The following is a 23,076-nucleotide window of genomic DNA, read 5'->3' as shown; positions in this document are numbered from 1 at the left end:
ATTGTATTAGAACATCATAAAAACTGACTGGGATTTGGGTAAATATGTGAATTTGCCCCTGAATAATGAAAAAAAACAGTGACACACAATGGAATATAAACATGTAATAATACTTATGTAGGTTTAATATCAGGGCTTATTAACAATATCTTTTTACATTCTATGTCTCTTTGGTATTTACAGAATATCCTACATGTACACAGGGTCTGTTAACAGGCATTAGACATATATTATGGAGTAGATATTTGTGTTAAGGCACAAGTCCTGGGAAGAACCCTGAGGGTTTACAGCATGTCTACAGCATGTGTACACTGTACAAGTGACGCAAAACAATCTTTCGGTCCTCGCTCTGTGCCACTGAATCCTGTTTGCCGAGTTGTTCTACACTAATAAACAGGGCTTGTCCACTAAAATATGACAAGAGGAAAGAAAGATTTAAGCTGGATAATATTTTCATTCCTTGTGTGCATGTTATTTGGTTTTGATGGTGAGGATTAAGGATGTTCATCTGGACACAAAGCTGCACGACGCTGATCACTTGGGCTGCGAGATGAAGAGTATTTATTTTTTTTTGGTCGGGCTTTACATGAGATACACACTAAGTCTAATGTGGTTTCTTGTTCTTAAACACCGAACATAACATTTGTTTGGTTTCACAACTGGTTCTTGTTATTGTTCAAGGTGGTGAATAGGCGTATTAATAGCGTTAAATGAATCGCATTACTTTAGATCGAATTAGTGTGAATATAACCCCTTTCTGTCTCCCTTCCTCTGGATATTTCTCAGAAGTGCTGTAAATGAGAAATTAGGTTCTTTCAATGCTGCGGCTACCTGTGATTTGATATCAGCAGCCTGCAACAATTCATCTTAATGTGTTCCTGAAAGGATTTCTTGGCTTTTAATGTGCTGATATTAGTTTAGAATATGGCTCCCTTGCAGTGGGGAATAGCAGATCGCCCAGGATGATGGCTGAGGGATGATGGCAGCGGCTGAAATGTCCCGATATGAGCTGTATTACATGCACGAGTGATTCTGATGCTTTTACTGTAATTGATTCTTTTCAAAGGTGTCTTCTCACCTGACACATTCATTCTCTTTTTTACATCTCTCTCTCTCTCTCTCTCTCTCTCTCTCTCTCTCTCTCTCTCTCTCTCTCTCTCTCTCTCTCTCTCTCTCTGCATGTTTTAAGACGCATCCAAGCATATCTTCCATATTAAAATTCTGTAGATATGCCCTGACTCGGCCTTTTCAGATCTCTTGGGGTCATTAAGGCACTTGAATAGATTGTGCTAAACTAGTACAGACTGTCGAGCATTACCTGTTTTCATTTAATCCCTCAACAGGCTCACAACCTTCAACTAATATCTGCGGCTCATTCAGACGACATTTTTAAAGCTGTCTACAATTCAGCCACAGTGTTACATATTAGCTGGTAGCTGAGTGGCATGCTGGGATCGACGGCATGCACATGTAGGCTGCTTTAAGCACTTAAATAGACTCCGCTGTACTACTGAAGCTTTTCTGTACCATTCATTCAGAGACATTTTTTCTTTTCTTTTCTTTTATAATTTTTTTTTTTGCATGGGAAACGTAACAATGGTGCAAACTTATGTTCTGCCCTCGTAAACAAGATGCAAGTTATTTTGGAAATGGACTAATTAAGCAGTACGATCGCAGTCCCTGTGTAAAGCAACGCACACTGACGGCAATTGCGTGCCTTTGAATACGTCTAGGCGTCTGTTGGGATTCTGCACAGATGAGATTCTCGACGCCGATGCTGTCTTTGTTTTAAACACCCTAAACAAACAAAGGAAAGTGCCCTGCTACTGGGGGGTTTATTTTTTAACGTCTCTTTTGAGAGTCTGTACCAGTCTAGCACTGGAGACGATGGTAACCAGGAAGGGTTGGAGAGGAAAAAGATTTTTACACAGTGTGTCTGCATGCATGTGTCTGAATTTTGATGTGTACCAAATGTCCCCACAAGAGTATTTGTCACCTTGTGTGGACACACTGGTACCTATCAGACAACCTGCAGCTTGTATAAACAAACAAACAAACAAACAAACAAACAAACAAACAAATAAAATGTTTATATATATATATTAGTTGCATCGTTAAGGTTAGGGTAAGGGATATTAATAAAATGTCAATAAAAATGAAAATTTCAGAAATTTCTGAAATAAAAATGTCAAAGGAAATGTGTGTGTGTGTGTGTGTGTGTGTGTGTGTGTGTGTGTGTGTGTGAGAGAGAGAGAGAGAGAGAGAGAGAGAGAGAGAGAGAGAGAGAGAGAGAGAGAGAGAGAGAGAGAGAGAGAGAGAGAGAGAGAGAGAGAGAGAGAAAGGAGAATTGTGTTTCAATTTTAGTGTGGATCTTTTCTTTGGCTCATAATTAAAAAGGCAATCGATCAGCAAGGCAGAGCCCCTATTCATCTCGCTGATTGGACATATGACAAATGAAGCAGACAATAAGTGAGGCGTCAACGCAGAGAACAAGAGATGGATGGTTCATCTATGAGAGGAGAAGAGAGATGCAGTGAACCCTGCCTCTGGGCCTAACCTTGTGTCCTGCAACCACACCTACCACACCATGGACTGGAGTTTTCACTCAGCGTTTACATTATGAAATTAACACCCTGACAGGAACACACACACACACACACACACACACAAACACACACACACACACACACGATCTCATCTTACCTCCAAACTTCCTTCATTCATTCACTGAAAGGATGAAAGTCAGCCAGATGATGGATGAAGCACCGTGACTCAATTGTACTCCATGACATTAACTCGTCATCCATAATTTTGTGACTTGTTTCTTGACATCGTTTCATGAATGCACGTAACTGAATCTTTAGCACCTAAAGACACTGATGCAGGTTTCTTTTTTTCTATACAAAACAGGTTAATAGATATAGACAGTAGGTGGCATCATAATTCAAGTATGTAAATTTCCTTTAATAGTTGTGACCCTAATAAATAAATGTGTGTGCAAGGAAAACAGTATAAAACAGTTAATCAGTTACGGATGTATAACAAATAAGTGAAAAAGATCCATCAGTTCAGTATCTATTAAATATGACTCAAATATTAATTAAGCAAAAAAACTTTTTTTTTTCTTTCACAATTTTCATGTAGAATCAGATTAAGGATTGTTGGCATACTGTAATAGAATATTGTAAATATAGAAAGATGTAAAACAGCACCTTGAAAAAATGCTTTATTTTTGTTTACCAAAAGATATTCACATTTTGACATTTCTAAAAAATATTTTAGAATAAATATAAAACCTTTAAATTCTTGTCGCTGTTTATTTTACCTCCATGATCCTATAAAAAAAGATATTTGCTCCATGATTAGCTTAAAAACACCAATCATAAGGAGTAGGGTTCTGAAGATTCTTTATTTTTAACCAGTTATTAACTTAAAAAGGCCTTTTGAACTTTTTACAGTACAAAAGATTAAAAACCTTCATACTCTATACTACCTACAAATTGCTTGTTTAGCTTCAATGCATTTAATAAGGAATTGAAATAAATCGAGGTAAAAAAATGTGCAGTAATAAAACATCTGTGGATCATATAGCCCTCATCATTCCTCGCACTGCACCCCGTAAACTCCGATCTACCAGCACTGCTCGACTGGTTCCACCATCTCTCAGGGTAAGAGGCAAGTATACTACAAGACTCTTCTCTGTACTGGCACCAAGGTGGTGGAATGAACTTCCCATAGAGGTCCGGACAGCCGAGTCACTGGCTATTTTCAAGCGGCGGTTGAAGACCTACTTATTCAGGAAGCACTTCAACTAGCACTTCTTTCCTTATCCTTTGCATTAAAAAAAAAACAAAACAAAAAACAAAAAAAAAACCTTTGACACTTTTTCATTGTAACTTTGAACAAATGTTTTAAACTCATGGTATCTTAAGTATGTAACCTAGTGCACTTATGTACGTCGCTCTGGATAAGGGCGTCTGCCAAATGCTGTAAATGTAAATGTAAATGTATTACAGTAATTAAGGATGTACAAACTGATGGCTAAGGTGATGTGATTATGAGAGCATGTAGGGTGGTGCAGTAACTCCTTGTAGATTAGGGATTGTTGTAGAATAAAAGTACATAGGACTCCAGAGTCAATCGTGTCACAGTTGTGCAGATTGGACTTTTTCAGCAGGCAGGTATCACTGATGTGATGTTAACTAGCTGAGTACGACTCGATATTGACATGCAACTTGAGATTTCTATTTCACTTATCATTTCAGAGGATGTGGTATCTTAGTGGGCACCCTTGAGCAAGGCTCTTAACCCTCAAATGCTCAGTGTGCATAAAATGAAATACAAAATATAAGTCATGCTGAGTAAGGGCATCTACCAAATGCAGGAGATGTAAATGTAAGAGAGAATACAATTATAAAAATCTACACTTCATGTTGCTTTAAAACAAAATAAAATGTAAAAATGATTCCTCTATTTTGTTTCTCAGCTGCTCCCTGTTCAGACAGCAGATCACTTGGTGTTCATATTAGATTTGGCACAGGTTTTACGCAGGTTTTACAGGTTTTGTCACAACCCTTGCAATTTATCCGGGCTTGGGACCGGCACTGAGGATGAACTCTTCAGTGGCTGGGTTAGCTCCCTGCCACGAATCGAACCCAGGCCACAGCAACGAGAGCATGGGATCCTGCTGCTGGACCACCGAGAGGCTGAAAATGATTCCTCTATTTATTCTGCAATATTTTCAGACTAAGAAAAGTATATTTAGCATCTGTCTGGATGTTTTTGTTCCCATCAGTCAACATCACCACAGCAGCAGTGTTGTGAGATGAGGGCATAAATGTGCAATGGATACGCTGGAGAATAAATAAAATAAAGAACACAGACTAAAAAGTTGTGCACATTAACTAGCCAGGGCAACAGAACAGTACTGGATGGAAGAAGAACAATTTAAGAAAGACACATATTTAAGAAGAGTGCCAATAATTTCAAGATTTTACTGTACTTGTTTGGCTGTGCACTTAGTACACAGACTGCGCCCCCCAGTGGAACTCCCACATTAGAGCAAACATGTTGTTGCATATTGTTGTTAATATTAAATGAAAATGTTAAAACAATACGGAATTGTTCATCAGTCTATTCGTCATTCTTGCATTTTTATTCCAACTGTTTAATGCCTGCTGGTAGTCTGAGACCTGGGACTTGTTTAAGGAGTGAGTGAGTGTGCACCAAAACTCACCCATGCTCATGGTCTCCATATTAGAGACTTGTTAATGATGCTCCAGAGAAGTTCTCCAACCTAATGGATTCAGTCACCGAGTAAAGACAAAGCTCAAGCAACAAGAGTTTGAGAGTTCAGGGTGAATCAGAAAGTCCTACTTCCATTGCCAACTCTGTCTCTCTCTCTGTTGCTCTCTCTCTCTCTCTCTCTCTCTCTCTCTCTCTCTCTCTCTCTCTCTCTCTCTCTCTCTCTCTCTCTCTCTCTCTCTCTCTCCTGTTTTCCCGCTCTGCCTGACTTTATTAGCCTACTAACTGCAATCATATTATGCAAAGGAGAATCGTTCATCGGGAGGGGAAAAAATGAGGATGAAAAAATAATAACCTTATAAAGATTAATGCTCCCTTCCACTTCATCTATCTATCCATCCATCCATCCACCCACTTTTTTTCCTTAGCACCGCAGCTCTGGTGCTCATAAGAAATCTGAATTGGTTTTTCAATTACTGGGGGTGCGGCAGCTCGCTGGCTAAACAAAGGCTTTCTGGGAGGCTCCAACCAGGCGGTTTGAGATTATGCATTACCGCAATATCCAATTTAATAACTCGGATTTCCTATATTGTTTTCTCTCTCTCTCTCACTCTCACTTACTCTCTCTCCCTCTTTCATTGTATTTCCCCTCCACAGTGCGGCAGGCCTCGTCTCGCACGCCGAGTTTCGGCAGCCAGAGTTAACAAAGACATTCACAATGATGAAGTCTGTATACATGGAGCAATACAGAGGCTTCTCAATAAGGAGACATGAAATTGGATTCATAGTTCATGTCCCAGAAAGAAGCTGAAAATATGATTAAATTAATTATAGTGTGGAGCGAATATTAGTTGGCGGCTAAAGAGGCTTTTAATGTGCTTGGTAATGGCTTTCAGTTTGTCTTTGAATAAGCATAAATCTGGTTTTATTGGAAATCGAGAGCTTTTCGTGCCTTTGCCTTCTGAGCCCAAGTGTGCGCAGTTCAGTTAATCAAAGGCGTGAATGCTACTCAGTTCATTTAGTTCGCACGCACATACACACACACACACTGTATAAATACTTGCCTTTGAATAGCCTACTTATTCCTTCAGGCACTGAATGTCATTCTTTTCATTTGCCACATTTCCGTACTTTTTGATTTGACACTTCTTGACGCGAGATCAGGTGACTGTATTTCGAATTTCGAATAGACTGACACCATTCAGACGCATTGAAATAAAGTATTTTTGTAACATAATGTCATGGTAGATTTAAAGAGAAGGTCATAAATTACTAACTTTTGCACCAGCCTAGAAAAATAAACTTCAGTTTAGAAAAAATATGTTTGTTGGCCAGTGATGTCATCTCAATTTGTTTGCACCGATATGATGGATGTGTATTAGAATCTATGCACGTAATTGATGTGACAATCACATTCAGGGAAAGAGGTGTGAAAAGAAAGGGGATTTTAGGTGAAACAAAATCCATTCTGTGGGATTTATTTGAACACTGAAAGAATAATAACATTTGCTGGATTTAGCAGTGTGGTCTGATAGATGCTAGTCCTTTTCTTCTGAATGTTTGTGTGTGTTTATGTGTCTTGCTTTGAGCTGGACTGTTGAGTAGTTTCCATTATGGCACCTATAAGTATCATTTGGGCAATGTGTTGTAAAGCTTGCCTCTACTCATTGCAGAGAAAGGAAAAGAAATGGAATAAAACAGACATTTTGTTTGGTTTGGCCCAGGCAAGTTATGATCTATGGCGTCACACCCAACCAAAGTGGGAAACCCTCGAAGACATTTTGTTGGAACAAAACAGAAGGGAGGACGGAAATTATTGACTAATTGGCAGTTAAAATGGAGAAAATGCTCTTCTTTATATTCCAGCAAAGGATTGTCAAAGTGAAAAATAAACGCACACTCACGTACACATAAAATGCAGCTTTAGTCTGGCCAAGATTAAAGCTTAAACAAGGTGGAAATGGGTCATTTGATATAAGTCTGCTGTTTGAATATTCTCTGTGGTGCTCTTTAATATCAAAATTTAATTTTATTTGTCTAGCGCTTTCAACGGTGGATAATTTCTTAAAGCAGCTTTACGAAAAAAAAAAAAGAAAATATGTTGTATATACGTTGTAAGGATATACGTTGAAAAAATGTATTCCCAATGAGTAAGCCGGGGTGATAGTGGTGAGGGAAAACTACCTAAGATAATATAAGAAAGAAACTTTAAGAGAAACCAGACTCAAAAGTGGTAGATGAGTGGTTAAGCTTGAACCCCAGGACCTTCAAGCTGCCACTTCTGGGCCCCTGAGCAAGGCCCTTAACCCCCAATTGCTCAGCTGTATAACTGAGATAAATATGTCTGGGTGACACCATCGAGTCTGATTATAAATTTCTCTTCTATAAATATGTCTTATAACTAATGTAGACCAAAGCCACCTTCATGGTTTTTAAGTGGTACATGTACCATCCACAGTGATCTCATGTATCTTTAAGCTGTCCATGGGGACCATCCTCAGAAGCAGGTCTATTTTTGCTTTAGCTAGCATTACCCACAATGCCATATAACTATCCCATTGGAAATTCATACGCCTAAAGAGAACCAGATGCAACAGCAATATTAGGATTCTTGTAAGTTTATTTAATCAAGGAATAAGGGTTAAGTAAGGCTTAAGCAAGAAATGAACAAAATAGAAGAGAAATCAAAAGAGTGTTCAAACAGACATAGCAAATTAGCCAAGGCAAAGAAATAGCAATCTCAACTCCAATGAATGGTAAGACTTTACAACAGGTAACTGAACTGTGTTTGATTTCATAGAGAATAAACCTAAAAAAACTGACCAGACTTCTGGAGACACTGACCTCTTTTGGCAGGGAGGCATATTTTACTTTTTTGACAAGCAGTGATGCGAAATTGCTTTACATTTAATTATTCAGTTCTTTAATTTCTCCAACTTTCTCACCTACTGATTTCTGCACTCTGCTTAAACAGATCAGGTTTCCAAAGCATCAAAATCTATGCTAATGCCATTGTACTCACAGATCATAGATTGCTTATAAGGAAAGACAAAAAATCAGCAAGACTTTGTCATATAGCTGCGTCGTATTCTGGGACTTTGAGTCCAAAGTTTTCAGATCGCATTACTTCAACATCGGATTGCTCGTTAATAAAGTGGTAAACATTGCTAGCAAATGGTGAATGAGAAAAGAAACTGTTTTTTTTGTTTTGTTTTTTGGAACAAATCATGAAGTCATACTGTTTGTTACAGCATTATGTTTAGTACTTAGGGTTGATTCAAGGATATTGGATCTCAGGCTGATGGATCATCTCAACTGGGATGTGCCTCTATTGTATTGTAAATCCAAAAAACAAATCTAAACATTCAGTGGTTTTAAATATCTGTCATTCTCTTTTTTGAAGTTGCAGCCACTGAGACTTTGTGGGTGAAACAAAGAGAACATTGTGTGTCATACGGTGCCAACATTGCAACATTTTTGTTAATCCACTCTCTGATGAACCGTGCTCTACCTGCCAAGCACTTGTGTAAACAGTGTTAATTATGAAAGCTTCAATGTTTGGAGAGGCAGTTCTTTTGTTCTACATTTTCATTTCCTCTCTCTTGTGAAATATCTTTTTATGCTGAACAAAAACATTGAGTGATTGAGTGATGGGTGAAAACAAGGCCTTGTGTGGGTGTCAAACCCTAATAGTGCTTTATCCGTAACGTAACGTTTTGCTTTTTTCTACCTTTACATGACTGTTTGCCCTCAGCATTAATAGTGCAATAGAATAGTTACATGCAAACACTGCTAACACTGCAGAGATTTACTGTACCTCCTGTCTAGAAAATGAACAGAAATATACTGGCAGGATTTACTAATTAAATTATAAAAATGATGCATTGCACATGCACACCTACAATAAGATATATGTTATCTTTTGAAAAGAGTGAGAGAAAAAAGGGAATATATTCCATGCTAGCTGTTGTCCCGAGCTCTCAGAGTTAACATCCAGCTAAGGCTTCAAAGTGTAGGTTTGATGTGCTAGAGATCTGTGTTCCGCTGAGTGGAGGAATGAGGCGCTGGAGATTTCTCTATCTTGCTCTTCTCTCACAGGTAATCCAGGCTCTCAAGGGCATTATTGAATTTTCCTGTTTTTCTTCTTTGTCAAAGCAGAGAGAGAGGGGAGTGTGTGTGTGTGTGTGTGTGTGTGTGTGTGTGTGTGTGTGTGTGTGTGTGTGTGTGTGTGTGTGTGTGTGTGTGTGTGTGTGTGTGTGTGTGTGTGCACGTGTGTGTGTGTGTGTGTGCGCGCAAGAGGGGTGGGCTAATAGCACAAGCCCGACTTCTGAAGGCGTCTCACCTCGGCTGCTTGATTCTCATTCACCTCTGCAGATCCACGTCAAAACCCAGACTGACCTTTTCAGGCATCAGACAGCTTTGAAGTCAGTCTCTCTCTCTCTCTCTCTCTCTCTCTCTCTCTCTCTCTCTCTCTCACTAAAAATTAGCAGCTACATAATGCCTATTGGCCTCTTTGATGTGTGTTGGTCTTTTCTCTCCTGGCCTTTGCATAGCTAGCCTAATGCAGAATAAAACAATAAGATACTGAACACAATCATGCAGACAGCTCGGATCACACAATTCAGTAATTTAAAATCTGATGCACTGATGTGAGTGCTAGTTCCCTGTTGTTAATGTGCCTGGAATCCTGTGTGCTCAACCTCGTGGCCTGGGTTTGATTCCTGGACAGAGAACCAACTCAACAACTGAGTTGCACAAGCCAATGCTCTTGTAGTGCCAGTCCCAGGCTTGGATAAAATTTAAGGGTTGCTTCAGGAAGGGCATCCAACATAAAACTTGTGCCAGATCAAATACGTGGACCAATGATATGCTGTAGCAGAAAGAATAAGAACAACATCTGATTATCAATGCTAGAGTCCTTGTGTAAATAGGGTTTGGAAATGTAAGAGAGAAGCAAGCCTGACGAGACACACAGAGAGAACGAATATAAAACCTAAGCTTGTCTACAAAAACATTTTCTGGCTTTCAAATGTGCAGAAAATTGGCACTCACTAACTCATATGAAAAGATTAGATAAGATTTGGGCAAGTGGTGGATTTATGTGAATCCAAACATAATTCCTCTTGTTTATTACAAGTCCTAAAATCTGGCATGAAATTGGGTTTAGCTAGTTTTTAATTACTAGTGTAGTATCCTTACAATACAAGCCAGACCCTGAGTTGCACTGTGTCCTGAATATGTTTAATTAAAATAGAAGCAGGGCATTAGCATTAATTTATCCTAACCATGGCCTCAAATAACCACTTTCCTCCCCAACACACACAAACTCACACACACATACACACACAAACATTGTGTCATCTGTACTAAGTCAGCAAGGCCTAGCATTTACAGGATTTACCCCTTTTCACTTATTTTTTTTTTCTCATTACTTTTCCATACTTAGAAATTTATGTTTTAAAACAACTGTTATTAAAGCATGCAATAAATACTGGAGTGTTTAATTATACTTGTAGATAATTTCTGGTATGCTTTTAAGTTTAAAATGTTTTAAAGAACAATCATAACAATGGCGAATATTTCTGAACGCTCCCATAGATAGAAAATAACAAATAGAAAAATGTTTTTCTCAGTAGTTCAGCAACAATGTCATAAAACTTAGTGGGTTCGTTTGTTCGTTATTTTTGATATTGAGTCCTTTCTCCACCACCAGTCCATCAGCAAGTGACTTTTCTCATGGAGTTCAGCAGTTAGTGCTTCTTTGTTCATGACTGCCTGGAGGAGGGAACTGTCTGCTATCACCAACAGTATCACTGTACACACACACACTAAGTGTTCAATCAGACCAAATGATAGGGAGGGCAAGCAGGTTGTGATAGGTGACAGCAGTGTGAGTGTGGTTTGGTTTTCATCTCCTCTTCAGGCTTTAACTGTTCTCTTTTAACAAAAAGAAAGAAAAGATGAGTGAGAGAGAGTGAGACGGAGGAGTGAATAGTGATACTGGTGGTGCCGGCATGCAGTGCGCCGCCAGTCTTAAACGTCTGATCTTATCAGGACATGCGAGACAGGGTGAGAAAGAAAGTTTGGTTCAGCTCAGATGGCAAAAGCAAAAGAGAAACGAGTGATGATTAATGATTTTTCTAGGAAAGAAGAAAAGGACTTGTGCTTCTACTGCCAAATCTGAGCAGCTGGGATGGCTGGGCTTTCATTCTAGTTTTCACTTGGGGCAAAACCATTCTTCCCACCCTGTTTTTCTTTATTAAATGGACAAGTAGAGAGAGATATATCATTCCAACAACTTCTGCTGTACTTCTGTACAAGAGGAAATGGTCAAAAAACTGTATTTGTAATATTTTGCATTAGTAATTGCTCTATTTCCAGTATTCTACAGTAAATTGTTTCTACTTCCCGTGCATAATGATGATCAAAAGCCACAACTTCTGTGCAAGTGAAGCTGCTGGATTGCAACCCACAAATGTCTCAAGCAAACACATCATAAGTCAAGTGCATGCCTTTCTCTGAACCCAACATCTTATTTTATAATAAACTTGCAGAACTTTCAACTTCTCTCTAATGTGTATCATCGGTTAGTAAACCACATGTCACTACAATAAAAAAAGTAACCAAATAAAGCAATTAATTAATAAAATTAGAAAAATTAGGTATATGAGGTATAAACAAACAAACAAACAAACAAAAAGTGAACACTACTTTTTCTAACACTTTACTGTAGCTGTTGTACATGAAAAAATATAAAGTGTATAAAACGTGTAAAAAAAAATTGAGATCTTGCACTGGTAAAAAATTTCTTATTACACTTAAATACACTATTGCATAATAAACTAATTTATGACAATATAATTTCTTCACTTTTATTTATTCATTAATTCAGCTATATGCCTCAATAGTGCACAATGTTCAGGGTAAACCTTGTTGCACTTACAACACTTTCATGAAGTAAACTGCAATAAAGTCAAGGCAAGACCTTAAGGCAAGACCTTAAATTTTCGTGATCGACTTTGAATTTATTTTACTGCTGGACCTAAATATTCTACACTACTGTAATGTATACTGATTGGTAAATAAACATTAAAATAATAATAAGTTGTCATATTTCAATACATATAATAATAATATTTTATATATATATATATATATATATATATATATATATATATATATATATATATATATATAATCAGATATATACAATTCCCATCAGGGATTTTTCATAATCCAGTGCCCTAAAAGAAAGTGAAACTCATCATAGCTCATGTGTCATCTGCCGTTTGGTGGAGCAGCTGGCCAGGGATTAATAGTTTAACTCAAGAGGGCACACGGTCTGCCACATGCTAGTCTTAAAACTGCCGTGTATAATCTTTTCGGATTGTCTTGTAATTAATCCTAATCACTGCAGAAATGGTCAACGCGTGGCTGAGAAAAATCAAGGCCAAGACCGTCTTAAGACATCCTTTCTTTTTTGAGGGTTGTTATTGGTTTACGTTGTTTCGACTCCAGACTTTTTACAGCTTAAATCAATATTTGAATGCAATAATATATATATATATATATATATATATATATATATATATATATATATATATATATATATATATATAGTTTAGAACTGGGATCCACTTGCATCAATTGATTTGCAAAAGAGATATATATATATATAAGAGATATAAAAGAGATATATATATATATATATATATATATATATATATATATATATATATATATATATATATATATATATATATAGTTTAGAACTGGGATCCACTTGCATCAATTGATTTGCTTTCAATAGTAGAGACAATTTGATGCTACACCATTAGTAATTATGTCTATAAACAAGATAATTTTATGTGATTATGTTATGTTTTTTTTTTTTATTGGTGCTTCACATTACTACTTTTGATTACAGCAAGAAAATTCAACACACAGAGTTTAAATATCTTTAAACATCCTGCTTTTGTCCTCAAATTTTCTTTAAACAAGCCAATGTTTTGGTTCTTAAAATTAGGTCAAATACGCTAAATACAAAGGAAATATCTGTTAGGTTTTCTTTTTTTTGTGTGTGTGTGAACGATCTTCTTTCTGAGTTCTCTGAAATGTGATGAGATGTCTTCAGCTAAATGAGCTAAAAAGAGATACTAAACTATAGGCAATTTTTATTTTATTGACTTTACTTATAATTTTCTAGGTATGCATATACAGTAGACAGCAGTTTACAGGCTGTTAATAAAATAGCATTTCTTTTCACTGTGTTCTATACAACATATCTTTAAACCTAAAGCACCAGTTTTGTGTAAATATAACCAAGGAAAATATACAACATCATAAGTTCCCAGAAAACCCTGATTCATGTGTTTGTGGAGCAAACAAACTACCAAACAAAGTAATGAAGTAATGGACCACAACACTGGAGGTTATATAGCATGTGCCAACATCCTGCTCTTGGGTATTGTGGCAAAAAAAAGGCCATATTTTCATTTCTTTCCTCATAAATGAAGTGTGGAAGTGGATCTCTTGAGGATATGGTCACTGTTGATGACTGAGCTGCCAGGCATGAAGGTCTCACAGGGAATGTGTGTGAATGACTGCACATCCCAGTGGCAAATGGTTGGTGTAATTTTACATACACTTAAGCAACATAATTTATGCACACATGTACAGTCGGTAGAGTGCATTCATATGCATGAGTCTATGCACAGTCGCAAACACATCTGTACACACTGGCACAATTATAACGATGGTACATTTGGACTCACATACGCTGAATTGAATATTCATGCATATGCCACCAACATACTTATTGCTAGCAGTCCAGTGAATCACAACATGTCGCTGCATGTTGTTAGTATTTTGCATTCAAAATCCACACACACACACACACACACACACACACACACACACACACACACACACACACACACACACACACACACACACACACACACACACACACACACAAACAACCTTTCTTTCTGCTCCCACCTTTCCATTTCTTTCAGTCTTCTCTTTTACTCCCCTCCCTCAACCTTTGTCTCCTTAGCTATGAGAATTGTCGCTGTAAATATGTTGACAAATGGCCCTTTGAAAGAAGACATTTCTTCAGTAACAAAGTGGATATTCGAGAGGGCTTGCAGGGCTTGCTTTACAGCCACTTCAGTGATCAGTTGTCCTCTCGCCAAGCACCTCAGGCCCACCCATGATGGCCCCGCCATGAAGGAACTTATTTATAATTGCGGCAAAGGCAGGGTTTCCTAAAAGCTTTCCTAACACCCATTCTCTCTGACATGAAGTTTAGCTGGCACTGGATGTTCCTGGGACAGCCAAAAGGTTTAATGTTCTTCACTAACAATTTAATATGATTTGTTTTGGCATCTGGCAATAAAAAAAAGCAACAACAAAAAAAGAAATTGGCATGCTCGAGCAGTCAGGAGCGAAGCTCTGTGGAGCACTCCAATGCCAAATTCGCTGTCAACGGCTGCACTTAGCAGAGGAAGGGCTTTGGAAGAAAAGATGTAATTAACGTTATTGTGTTTCCACCCACAGCAGGCCAGCTTTGAACAGGAGCTGGTAATTCCCATTCATGTCTCTGAATGGCCTTTGTTGGAGTGGCCCTTGTTGAAAAATTGGATTATCCTACACACCTTGGTAAGAGGAGATAATCTCTGACCTGGGCTATTATGGGGACAATCCTCCATTGAGTTAACCTGAGCCCGTTTAGCAATAATGATTAGTCTGCATAGATTTTTCCCCGCAATATTTCAAACTGCAAGAGAACTGAAAGAATTTTATACTTGAATGTGACATGATTTCAATTTATTTGTGTAGCCTTTTTGTTGTCAGCATGTTAATCAGGATAAATACCTACATCTAATTGAAAAAAGCTTAGAAAAGTTATACAGATAATGGGCAAGACCCTGGGTGACCTCAAGCAAAATCAGTCTACCAGAGTGGTTAAATTTATACAAACTGAATAGCCATAACCATAAAACCACCTGCCTTATAAAGTGTACCATCAAAACAGTTCTTAGCCCTTGAGGCATGGACTCCTTAGGGCCTCTGAAAGTGTGCTGTGGTATCTGGCACCAAAATATTAGCAGCAGATCCTTTAAGGCATGTAAGTTGCAAAGTGGGGCCTCCATGGATCAGACTTGTTTGCCTAGCACATCCCTCTAATGCTCAATCAGAATGAGATTTGTGGAATTTAGAGGCCATGAACTCTATGACAAATTTCTCCAAACAATTTGCTGTGTGTCAGAAACCATTATTTGGCAGAAAAAGCCCTCTGCCATTAGGGAATTCTGTTGCCATGAAGGAGGGTGCTTGGTCTCTAACAATGTTTAGGTTGGTCCTACATGTTCAAATGACATCCACATGAGGGCCAGAACTCAAGGTTTCCCAATAGAACATTTCCCAAAGTATCACACTGCCTCGGCTGGCTTGCCTTCCTCCCATAGTGCATCCTGGTGCCATCTCTTCCCCAGATAAGTCACACACATGCACCTGTTGGTCCACATGGTAAAATGAAACAAAACTCTTCTGGCCAATCCACAATTTTCCATTTATTTTCAGCAATTTGTACTAGACAGGCTAGCCATGGCTTCCAGTGTGCATCACTGAGCCTTTTTTGTGTACAGTATATTGCAAATTACCTTAAATTAAATGATATTATTTTGATTTCTTTCACTTTTGCAAACAAAACCATCAATTATAATAATATACTGTTTAATAATCAAGGGGAGAAATTTATCTTCGCATTGTACAATGTACAAACTTTTGCACTTAGTATTACACCCTGCTTATTCGTGTGTGTGTGTGTGTGTGTATGTGTGTGTGTGTGTGTGTGTGTGTGTGTGTGTGTGTGTGTGTGTGTGTGTGTGTGTGTGTGTGTGAATGCTTGACTGATGTGTGTGATATGTGTGAAGGCCCTGGTTAGTAGAGCGTTGCCTATGTGAGAGGTCCAGGTCGTAGCGGACGACTAGTTCGACACAGATCAGTCTTTCATTTGCTCAATGAGTAGAGCTCCAACCTGCAATAAAGGAACATTTTATCTCCTTAAATTTGTCTTGCAGCTTGCCTTTGATTCCTTTATCTACTCTTTCTCTGCATTTTTTCAGAATGGGTGGGGTGTTGGGTGGTTGGGGTGTGTATCAAAAGGACACAAGGATAGATATTCATGCGTGAACCGAGACATAAATAGAGAAGTGAAGGGAAGAGAAAAAATGAGGAAAGCAATTAAGTGTTTATAATGACTTACATATGCTTCATGTATGTGTGTTTTTGAGGTATGAGGTGCTGTGCTGGTTAACTGTGTGACGCATCACAAAGGCATATTAATTACTAAAAGTAAGAATAATGGTGAAAAATATTTGAAATATGAAAGTAATTTATGTAAGATCAAATAGTGTAAATAAATAAATAAATAAATAAATAAATAAATAAATAATTAATAAATAAATAGAAAAACATAAAAAAAATTATGCCTGGCTAAATTTTTGCTCACAGCATAATTTTTACAGAAAATATAAACAACTCATTCATGTGCTGATTAAACCAATCAGTGTTAGCCGTTTATGTGGATGGAAATTTATCATGCTGATTTCCCATTCTGTTCTTCAGAGAACAGGTTGCTGCTTTTAATCTGCTTAGGAGATGAGGAACTGGCCTCATGCTACTGGTTTCAGCCCGAGCCACGGGCACTGGGAATTTAATATGGCACTGGTGTTGTGTGTGTGCTAGTTCTGTGCCCGTCAGAGGTGTAGGTCCTTGCTGTGCCACCTGTTCAGACCTTGCAGTCCCCTTTGACAGGAGGGCAGGATATTGGCAGAAAGTGGACGGGGGTCTTGGTGGAACCATCTCACAGGTGTGCTCATTAGCTGTGTGTTTGGGAGTGTGAGTGTGAATGTGAATGTCTGTTTCTGCAATTCAGACATACCACCTGCTCTTTGGAGCACTTTGAGTGTTTCAGACACTTGGCCCAGACCTGTCTGTTCCACCACATGACCTTAATGCATGGAGAATTAAAAAAAATCTCAGGCAGGATTTTTTCTAAAACCAGTCGCTCCACATCTGTATATTGAATGTGTCTAGACAATCACAGAATGACAGAAAGCTTTTTAATATTAGAAAGGTGCATGGTCTTGTGAGACCTGGGAGTTGTATCAAATGTTATGAAGGTTAAACTAAACAAAATTACCAAGCTTTACATATGACAAGATAAGACACAAAACCTGCAAGCTAGCTAGCTAGCATAGTTACTCCAAGTTGATCTTTTTAAGGTCATAATTTATCTTCAGTCTATAATATAATAACATGCATGCATGCATGTTCAATGCGAATTTGATATATTCATCTAGTCACATGTTCAACAGGATGTTCAACAGTTGGACTCCTAGGGCCTGTATTCATAAAGATTCTCATAATGATTTCAGTAAGCTCCTAACTTCGCTTAAAAATGTCTTACTAGGAATCTTAGCTTAAGAGTGATTCAGTACCAATCGCAGAGCAATTCTGAGCAAAGAAAATAAATACAACAATTTTTATCTTAGAAAGAAGGTGGGGCTTGCCACATTCTGTTTTGGCTGTCCAATAAAGAAGGGGTGCTTTTAGAATATGGTCTATTACAAGCCTTTATTTTGTCTCTATGTTAAGATATTTGAGACTATATAGTGCAGGGATTACTTCCGTGATTGATCATATTAGAGATGTGCTATCATCTGTATGTTATAAATGTAATAAATGTAATGTAAATGTCAACGTAAACATCTCAGACACAGCGCAGAAATGTCATAGTGCCAAATTATATCATTTCTGTCACTATGGCCTTTCTGCACTGTGGTGGAGATGTTAGTGTATTTTGCATTGTAGCATCTTATTAACCTACCATCATTATTAAATATAGTTTACAACACTTTTCTTCTCCCTCTTCACCTTTTGGTCATTTTCTCCTCTGCTAAAGAAACTCTTAACCTCTGAAAAGTCCTCCTCGCTACTCCTAGCACTTTTTTGGTCTTAAGAGCTGTTTTAATGGTTAAGGTGCTTTATAAATAACGTTTATCTTTACTAGGATCTTCTATTTCTATTTAAAGAGAAACATGAGAAATTTCTAAGAAATGTATTATAATTTCGTCACTAGGAGCAACTCTTTTCATGAATATAAGCTCAGGTCTATTGCTGTACTAAAACTACAATACCATATTCTATGATTAGTTTTGTATTATTCATAATCAGTCAATAGCAAAATCATCTAGCGCTTCTTTAACATCTTTATACTGTATAATTTATACATATTTTGTTGCTCCATACCATTATATTTTAGGAATCTCTTTAATTAAGAGCTAAAGTACAATTGTCATTTCTTTGCTAATAAACCTGTAATTATCACTTATAAATTTATGCTCCTCCAAATGCAGATATTAAGCAATTTCCTATTCAAATCTGATTCTAAGCACTGGTGGATATGTGAGGCAGCCATATGTTCCTTGTGTGTGTTAAGTTTTAAAAAGACCAGCCGTGGTGTGAGGTTTTTACCACAGACCTTGTTAAACAATCTTATTCGTTCTGAAAATAATGGAAAACATTGTCAAAGGAAGAATTAGTAAGTCAAGGTTGAGGATATGTGATACGGTGTGTGTTTAAGATGGATTCCAGATCTGACATGAAAAACGAGAGAGGTTTATGTAAGGAGGTGAAGGAAGGGTGTGAAAGTTTTGGACACACTTAATGCCATGTGTGAAAAATGAGACGGTATGAGTTAGTCGATGCCCAAGCAGTCAAACCAAGAGAATGATTCGCTTTTGATGTATTAAACTGATTTGTAACAACATAAGTGGCAGTGAAATGGAAACCATTAAGCCTGGACGTACTACAAGGAGCATGTGCAGCACTCACAGGACTTAAATCTGCTTCAAGTTCCCAAGAAATGGCTTGAGAGTTGTGATCTCTTTCTGTATGTTGATTCCATTTTGCTTTAAAAAAAAAAAATTAAAAATACTTCATCAAAAGGAAAATCTTTTATATTTTAGTGCAAATCACCAATTTGTCAAAACATTTTGTATTTTTTTCCTAAATTCCAAATTCTAAATAGCAAATTGTATACATATATTTTTTTAAATTCCTAAATTTTCAAATTTTGAGTTGCAAGTTTCAAATTTCAGAGTTCCAGATACCAAATTTTAAATGACAAATTTTTAATTTGAAAATTCCAAGTTCCACATTTTGTGTTCAGAATTACAAAGAAATTACAGATTCTGAGCTCCAAGTTTTGAATTCCACATTCTATAGTCCAAGTGCCAATAAGCCAATAAAGACAATGTTAGCTAGTATTTGGTGTGTTAAGCATCTTCCAAGTAAATCGTTTTTCGTTCTGGCATCATTGTCTGCTATTTGATGACTCCCATTTTTGAACCTATGCCATAAAAGATTGAGCCATTGTCAACCATCGGTGGCACTGATTATGACAGAAAGATGCAGGGTTTGCACTGGGAGGCATGTCACACATCTTTTTTTATATTGCAAAGCTTATAGTATATTGTAATATGCTTTATATGGAAAAATATTTACAAATAATACTGAGTATTAATTACATGCCTGTCAGCATGCAAAATCTAGAGAGTATTTTATCAGAAAAACTCAAAGTGCAGGACGAGTCATCAAAAAATGTTAATTCTTTTCAAAGAAGCAATACAGCGTTGTCTATACTAAGGGAAAACAATTTAAACATTTTAAAACATAAATTTATATTTTACGGCCACTTTATTTTCCATCAACAAACTTTGGTTTTTGTACAATATAAGGGAAATAGATCTTGATATCAAGGATTGAGATGCTCAATCAGGATCATTACGGCTTCACACCAATTTGAAATATAATTTTTTTTTTTTTGGATGAAAAAACATTTGGAAGAACGTGACCAAACTTTTGAAATGAAAGCTGACATAAGATTCCTTTGTTCACTTATCATTAGGAGTGCCTTGCCAGTTGATCCAATTAATTTTCCCTTTCAAAAAAACTCCCTCTCATGGGACACGTGTGTGTGTGTGTGTGTGTGTGTGTGTGTGTGTGTGTGTGTGTGTGTGTGTGTGTGTGTGTGTGTGTGTGTGTGTGTGTGTGTGTGTGTGTGTGGAGAAAGACACTCTTGAACCCGTGGCCGCCTGTGTTTGTATCTCCATAATTAGTCCAGGGAATTCAGTGAGATCTTGTTTTGAGGGCGACTAAAGGTACCAGATGGACTTGGGTGGGGGGTGTGGTGGGCACAGCAAGACAGGCAAACAAGAAAACAGGCGGAAAAGAAAAGAGACGAGCGATGGTTACAACAAAGGGAGAAGGAAAAAAACAACAAGCGCATCACTGCCAAGATGGACAGACTCCCTCATCCCTCCTCCTTCTTCTCTCCGCTAATCCTCTCATCACTCCATCATGCTCGCTCCATCCATCTCAGGGAATGCCTCGCAGCCTGGTAAAGGCAGCTAGTGATCTTTTCAGAGAGAAAGACATAATCTGCCATAAAACCCACCCAGGCCCCACTTGACCCATAAATATCCTGTTTGTGTTGGTGACATCTCCCTCTCCCACTCCCTGTCTACTAAATACACAGTGAAAGGAGCTTAAGAAACAATACAGAAATGCATTTGCATCTTACGTGCATGTTTAATGTTGGTGCAACTTGCTGCTTGAATTAATTCAGTGTTTTTCTTCCCAGTTAATCTCAATTGATTGAACATTTCCCAGATAAGTAAGATGGTCCAAGACCTTGTTGTAGCACCAGTAGCAAAAGAAATGACATTCTTAATTAAATTGTAAATAAACAATAACAAGTTATGGGTTTTAAATACATAAAAACATTGACATGACAAAATAAATTGGAAACCATTAATTCAATTCAATTTAGAATGCAATTAAGATGCAATTTAGACTTAAAATGAATTGGAAACCATTACTATTAAGTCAGGTGTTGTAAGTGCCTATAGATCATAATTTAATTTTATTAACATCTATATCTAGTAAACAAATCATCCTGGCCCTGTGGGAACCACCTTCCCCTCACAGATCCTCGGGTTCAAGTTTGTGTGGAGTTTCTACTCAGGGGTTTCCTCTGTGTTTGCCAGTTTCCCTCTACCTCGAGAACAAGCCAGACATTTGCTAGTGTTAGATTTAACTAAGAGTTAATAAGTGATCCTGTGTTCTTGGTTCGTTCCTAGATTTCTCAGGATATTCTAAAAACATGCACTTTATATACTTTTCTTTTTCTTAGGCAGTATGTTCTTTTGGCAGGAAATTACATGCTGAAGTGAATTTCTGCAAGATAAAAGTCTTGAGAAAAGCTAAGATGAAGAAAGTAAGAAAGTAAGCCAAGTTCATTATCTGACCTTCATCCTGGTCAGAAAAATACAGCAGAATGATTTTTCTCAGCATTATTCTTGGTCAAGTGAGCGTTTTATGGTTTATGGCACTTTGTGGAATAATTATACTGAATTCATTTTATGTACCGATGGAATATATTTGCATGGCACTTTGTAGAGAATAAATGTTTAAAGTTTGCATGTAATATATGGCCTCATATTCAAAAAAGATAAAGTAATAGGAGACTAAAATATTAGGAAGACTTGTCAAGGAAGAAAGGAGTCCAAAGTATCTGCAAAACCCCACTCTCCCACTGGAGATAGACACACTGAGGTGTAACGAAGAACTAAACGAGGGCAGATTACATCGGCAGCATCTCAGAGACGTGACAGAGCCATTGACTTGGAGAGAAGAGAGAGAGTAGACATGTAGGAAGATGAAGAAAGGGAGGGGAGAGCTTCCACCCGGCCCAGGTTGACAAGCGCCTGGCTCTCAGGCCATACGGCCCTGTCTTTTGCGCCAGCTGCACCCACCGCCTGACACTTTGACACGGGCACAGCGGTGACAAATAGCCGGGGCCTTCACCCGCTGCCACGCTGTCTGCCCACCGCTAAATCAGGCCAGCGCTAGTGTAACGCGGCCCTGCTGACAGGTCTTCTGTCACAGCATGGCGCTCATCAGGGGCTCCACGGGTGGCTTAACCCTACAGAAGGGGCTTGGACAGCACTCGTTTCTCTCTCGCTCCATCGTTTCTCTCTCAGTGTTTTTTTTTTCTTTGAAAGACATACTGAGACTGAGAGCTCAAGAAACCCCAGCTGAGCAGGTTGTCAGTTCTTTCTGTGTGTATATGCTTAAGTCTTGGATATAAGAGTATGTATGTAACAGTGTGAAACACAGAGTCTTCCATGGCCACATATCATAATAAATTGTATTTTAAAACTGTATGAGACAGTAGTTTGGTATCATAGTTTATATTTTACTATCATACAGTTAGATGCAGCTCGGTTGCATTAATTTAGAAAAAGACAAATCCACCGATTATTCACTAATTATCCACTGAAGCAAGCATGGATTCTTTAAGAAGACAGAGATCCAGGTTTCCCCTGTGAAACCTGTGCTCTCTGTCTATCCTTGTTTTATCAGTGTATATGGTTTTTCTACCACTAATCTACTCCATATATGCTCAGATTAAAGTCACCCTTTGTTGGCATGTTGGTGTAGTGTGTAGCTTTAACACCTCTACTATTCCAGCTTCCACCCTGAGCTTGGGTTACACTCTGTATCCATGCTCTCATTGTGGGTTCCTGTGGGTTCCTGTGGGTTCTCCAGTTTCTGGGATACACTCTGGTCCCCGGCAAACCTAACCAGGATAAACAGCTGCTGAAAGTGAGTGAGTGAGTGAGTGAGTGAGTGAGTGAGTGAGTGAGTGAGTGAGTGAGTGAGTGAGTGAGTGAGTGAGTGAGTGAGTGAGTGAGT

The sequence above is a fragment of the Tachysurus fulvidraco genome, chromosome 1 (genome assembly GCF_022655615.1).
Source record: "Tachysurus fulvidraco isolate hzauxx_2018 chromosome 1, HZAU_PFXX_2.0, whole genome shotgun sequence".
In the NCBI taxonomy this organism is placed as follows: Eukaryota; Metazoa; Chordata; class Actinopteri; order Siluriformes; family Bagridae; genus Tachysurus; species Tachysurus fulvidraco.
This window is presented reverse-complemented; position numbering follows the sequence as displayed.